Below are 6,000 nucleotides of genomic sequence, written 5' to 3'. Positions count from 1 at the left end.
TGTGAACAGCCTTGAAAAGGCAGGAGTAGAGGAGAGTGACCTCCATCAAGGAGGGCAGAGGAAGGAAGAACTGACGGGCGGTGGGATGTGGTCCCCAGGTCTCTGTGGCTTGTGGCTCTAACAGTGACTCAGCATAGGCTAGTGTTTCTCTGATTTGATGATCTGATTCATGGTTCAGTTAGTTGACCAATGTGGTTTATTTCAAATCCCTAACAAGGAAAAATTTAGATCTAACTGTTGCAAATATCATGCATGCCCCTTCTTTGTGGTCTCTGCTATGTAGCTCAGGATAGCCTACAGCTCTCTGTTGTCCTGCCCCCCACCCCACCCACCCAAGTGATAGAATTTACAAATGTCAACCACGGTGCACCTGGATTGTTTATCACTCCTATTTATTTAAAAAAAAAGGGGGGGGGTCTGGGGAGATGGCCAGGCAAGCGTGAAGACCTGGGTTCAATTCCCCGGAGCTCCAGAAAGATGGACACACAGTGAGTAGTTATAAACCCAGCACTGGGGAGGCAGAGACAAAAGAATCCCAGTGATCACTGGCCCACCAGTCTAGTTAAGTCAGTAAGCTCTATGTTAAATGGGAAACCTGCCTCAAAAAATAGATGACAGAAATCAATAGAAAGGGATATCTAATATTAATCTCTGGCCACGGGCATGTGACACACAAACAAATGCAATAAAGAATTTTTTAAAAGGCCTTTGTGTTTAACTCTTCCTGCACTCCCATCTCATCATAAGTCTAAAGAGTACACCTCATAGCAAACCACATTGCAATTTCATTCACCAAAGAAAATGCTTTAAGAGAATAAATCAGTCTGTTTTAAACTTTTTAAAGTTTTACTTAACTTTTAAATCTTGATTAATATATAAATCTGATATAAGTTATGATCTTTGAATGATGTAATGCATAGGGCTAGAGATACTTAAAGCACGCTCCCTCCCTCCCTCCTTCCCTCCCCCCTCCTGTGTGTGTGTGTGTGTGTGTGTGTGAATGCCTACACTTGACTTGAAGCATGTACATATTATGTCTCTTTCCTAATAAACATGATTCTACTTCACATTGGCTCATTCTGAAATATATTTCCATGGCACAAGTGACAATCCAAGCCTCACCTGAATGTGGTTCCCCCAGAGACCATATCTCCCACTACCAGGCCAGCAAGGATGCTGTGATTTGGAAAACCAAAGCTTGCATCAGGTACCTCCCTGCTAGGACCTCAGAACCGAGCATGAACACCAATGCTTAGCTCCAAAAGCATGCATCAAGGGTGTGTGGCTGTCATGATCTCGCCTGAGTACCAGGAACCTATTTGCTGAATGTCTGCTTTGGTTTGCAAGCTGAGCACATGGCTGGGATGGATGCTCTTACGTCCTCACAGATGAATGGCATTTCCCCATCTATCAAAGATATTCTGAAGGCTCTCCACACAGCTTAGCCCCTTGCTCCATCCCAAGCTCTTCGTCTCCAGAAAGATTCCTTCCAAAAATACAACCAAGTTGACATATTGCTGCATTTGAATGGTATCAAAAAAGGAGGTCAAGTCTTAAGCGGCAACATGGGAGGGGACCATAATTAAGCGGGCTCTGGGCTGGGTAAGGATGATTAATTTCAAGTACATAAACATCCTGGCATGCACGTGACCAAAGGTATTTTCTCAATAACCTTAAGTGCTGGTTGGGTCCTTCCGTGAGCTGTGTGCCAGCAACCTCTCCTAACTGGTATGCCTCTTGGCAAACTCTTGGTGGCAGCTGCTGCTGTTGCTGTTGCACACCTTTCAAGCAGATGGAACCCAGCCGTGTTTTGACAATGCTGTCACTGTTCCTGGATGCAGCCTGTGGGATGGCTCATGTTTGGTGGCCTTCACCTATTGAAAGCACTCTGCTTGAGTATGGCGTCTTCTCTGTGGTCCAGAGAAAAGGCCTGAGCTGTGAGCATCTGTGAAATCTTAGGTTTTCTCCAGATGACCCAGCATTCATCTCTCAGCACTTCCAGAACATTCTCATCATGAGCAAGTAGGAGTTTCAGGTAGACTATCTGCTGACCTCCATCTTCTCCAATGACAGACCCCCTCCTGAATCTCAATACTAGCCCATTCCCATGATCCAAATGATTCTCAGAGTTGCCATGAGGCAGCGATCAGGGTGTGTTAGGGTAGGTCCTGACGTGAGCTCAGAACCCAGCTGAGCTCATCAGAGACCTTCTCCAGCGAGAGGAAGCTGGCCTCTGAAAGAGAATAATTGATCAAATACTCAGAGAGGGGCAGGCCTGGAGGCAGAGGCGGAGCTACCCAGTGGTGTCAGGTTCTCTTGTCCAGGTGTTCTTGACTCGCCTCTGTTCAAATCCTGTGACACATTCCTATGAAGTTAATTTGCGTCAAGCTAACCCTAGTAGAACTTTACTTGCAACCCAAAGATTATCAGGAATAGCGCCTGACTCTCGTGCCACCCAGGCTCACTATGCTGTGGGGAGTCTAGATGACCACTGTCACCTGCCTGCCTGTCAGCCAGCATGGGTCACTTCATAAGCCTGATGTGTCAAAAACACAGATCATCTAATCTGGAAACCACATAGATAAGCTTAACCATCCAGAAAAGAACTCAGTGGAAGGAGTAATTTTAATTAGCTATTATAATGCATTAAAGTGCTCTTGAAATCAAAGGGATTGGTGAAATGAATTACAACGTGCCGTTTGCTTTGGTCTGCTCACAACGAAGGCCGTGGACTGTGTAGCATAACTTAGCCCTATGCAAGTCCAAGTTCACGGTGCCAGAACTGATTTCTTTCAATGTTTCCCCTTGACCTGTAAATGCATTCCTTCTGTCCAAGACTCTGGTATCGTCTTGTGTGTATGTCTCTCACTGCACCCAAATCCTCTTGTTTTATATGAGGCCATCTTTTGGGATAAAGGTTCTTCACACTGACCTCACTGTACCTTGCTTCCCTGCGTAAATACGTTGTCTCCAAGTAGTCATAGCCTGAAGTGGTAGAGCTGTGTCATTTTTAAAGGGGACACACTTCAGTGCACCATATCATAGGATGAGTATAAGGCATTTAGGGCAAAGAGGAGGCCCGTTTGCGCATGCTGACTGGAAAAACCTCCAGCAGACTTTATGAAAAAGCCAGTCTTTATGCTTGTGTGTTTTTATAGCTGGGACGCTACATGCCCATGAACCTGAATACTTAGATTAGTAAGTTCATTTCTTTTTTTTTCTTCTTATTGTTTCTCTCTTGGTTTTCCCAGAATGGAAATTAAACCTATAACCTTCCACGTGATAAGGAAACGCCTCACCCCTGAGCTGTCGTCAGCCCTCATTTCACTCTTTATTTTCAGACAAGGCCTCACTGAATTGTCCAGATTGGCCTGGCACTCACCCTGTAGCCCAGACAGGCCTGGGACCCGTAACTTTCCGGCTTTAACCTCCCAAACAGCTGAGGTTTCAGTGCTAGAGACGAAATCAAGAAAACACAGCATGGGTTACTTTATGTAGAGGAAGAATGGCAGAAAGTCTATTTGTGCTGAATTGAATTTCTATTTCCATATTGTCTGGCTCATACATGTGTGCTTTATAAAATATGTAAGTCAAAATATGTATATATGTACATGTAACATGCACGCACACACATGCTGCTTTTTAAATCCATAGTCTCTTCTGTGCTCTATTTAAAATATAAGCCACGAATTATCTTAAGGACACAAGATGATTTATACATACATTCTAAGGACCGGATTCAAGTGCCAAGCGAGAACTGCATCCTGTGTTCCTGTCTATACTTGTAGCTCTTTCAGGGCTATGTTTGTTCTAAGCAATTCATATGAGGCCTGGCATGGCTGGCCAGGAAATCAGATCCCTTCTTATGTTCCAGAATCAGGGGGGGAGGCGGTGAAGGAAAGAAGGGGAGCTGAATACCACTTAGGGTGACTAAATCTGGATGGGGGAGACACGGCTTTTTCCTTACGCCTCAAAAGCCACCAGGTGAGGTCTCTCTTGGTGGAGTTGGCATTCCATAGGCTGGTGCTCTGGTCTGGTGTTTTCTGTGTTTTTATAGGCGCAAGAAAAATGTCCTTGGAAGGAACAAGAAGCTGGAATCAGTGTTTTTCTTCTTCTTTAGTTCGGTCCCTTCCCAAGCCCAGTTTCAGGAGAAGTGCGAACTCTGGGGTCTGGAGACCTCCAGAGACCACCGTGTTGTGTCCTTCACACGCAGAGCTCCCCAACTGAGATGGGGACATTGATTGAGAACTAGCTCTCCTTTTGTGTTCTGAAGGACTTGGTCTTCCTGGGTAACCTGCTTTCAAAAGACTGCTCTGTCCCTGCTGCCCCTGCCCCGCCTCTACCCCACATCAGCAACCTCGCACTGTTTCTAAAAGGCAGGCAGAACGCCCTGCAGGAGAAGTAACAGGTAAAGCAAAGCCACGTGGAGGTCTCTGGCCCTTTCCAGAAGGCAGGTGCTGCTCTGGCATACCCTCTCTGGGTCTAGTCTCTGTCCAAAATGGTAGCCATTGCCTCTTCCAACGGAAGTTTAAGTAAAATTCCAAATTCAATTATTTGCTCTCACTAGCTACCATACTGACTAGTAAGGCTGGAGAGCATTCCTATCCTCACAGAGGCTTTCATTGAGAGCCTTGACGGACTGACTGTGAGGTGAGACCCAACCTTTCCCTAGGGCATGTGCTCTAGTCCCCAAGTTCACCCAGGCCTCACATGAGCTGCTCCAGACCTCTGCAGAGGCTCTGCAGAGTAAGAAGTAACTGTAGTGGGTCACAGTAGCGGTGAGCTTCAGCAATGACATGAGGGTTGGGGACTTTAGACGTCCACTAGAGAGAGTTAGTTGGTGCTAACTCCCACTCTCCCAGCCTCGGCTCCCAGCCTCAGCCTGGTGTGTTCATAGCTTGCCTTGCTCTTCTGCACCAGACACATCTGTTCTGTCATTTTCCAGTCTACACTGGGGGAGTGAGTTCATGGGCTGCTTGCAATGCTCAAAAACAGTCTTTTATAAAACCGCCTTTATGTGTTAGAGAAATCCAGTCCTGGAAAGAAATGTGTACACCCTGGTAATTCAAAAAAGAGCTTTGTACATTTCCATTTTTCTTGAAATCATAGTAAAAATACATACAGTGTAGATTTGACATCTTAGCCTTTTCTTTCGTTCCCCTATTCTTTTTCCCTATCTTTTTCTCTTTTTTAAGGTAGGTCTTCCCATGTAGCCTAGGCTGTTCGAGGCCTCATGAGTGTTGAGATTGTAGGTGTGCAGTGCCGTAGGCTAATGCTAACTACCTCTGACCTAAGCATGCGGAAGTGCATAAATATAGCAAGCGCGGGCTGCATAATGCTAGCTGTCTCTATTGTCAGGGCTGCTCATTTGGTGTTGGTCTTCCCTAAGGAAGACCGTTTCTGTTGTACTCAGCAATCTTTAGTTGCCTGAGACTATGGATGTGATAGAGGACATATGAGCAAAAAGGAGGAGATCGAAGGGGAAAAGGATCTAGTTATACTAATCTCAGAAAGTAAAGGAAATAACTTTAATTTTTTTATGCCTGTGTGTACATGCCTGTGCATGTAGGTACCCAGTAGAGGCATCAGCTCTCCCAAAGCTGGAGTTACAGGGGACTGTGAGCCATCAAGATTGGGGCCCGGTGCCGGGCGTGGTGGCGCACGCCTTTAATCCCAGCACTCAGGAGGCAGAGGCAGGTGGATCGCTGTGAGTTCGAGGCCAGCCTGGTCTACAAAGTGAGTCCTGGACAGTCAAGGCTACACAGAGAAACCCTGTCTCAAAAAACCATAAAAAAAAAAAAAAAAAAAAGATTGGGGCCCAGGGACTGAACTCTGGCTCTCTGCAAGAGCAGTGAGTGTTCTCACCAGCTAAGTCTTATCTCCAGAACCATTTTAGCCATTTCTGAGTGTACAGTTCAGTGGATCTGGAGCAGTGCGTGGCAGTCAACTAATATTATCAGATGACTCCATTAACAGATAGAGCAGGCCAGAATTATGAGG

Source organism: Acomys russatus, chromosome 11 (assembly GCF_903995435.1).
Source record: "Acomys russatus chromosome 11, mAcoRus1.1, whole genome shotgun sequence".
Lineage (NCBI taxonomy): Eukaryota > Metazoa > Chordata > Mammalia > Rodentia > Muridae > Acomys > Acomys russatus.
Note: the sequence above shows the minus strand (reverse complement) of the source record.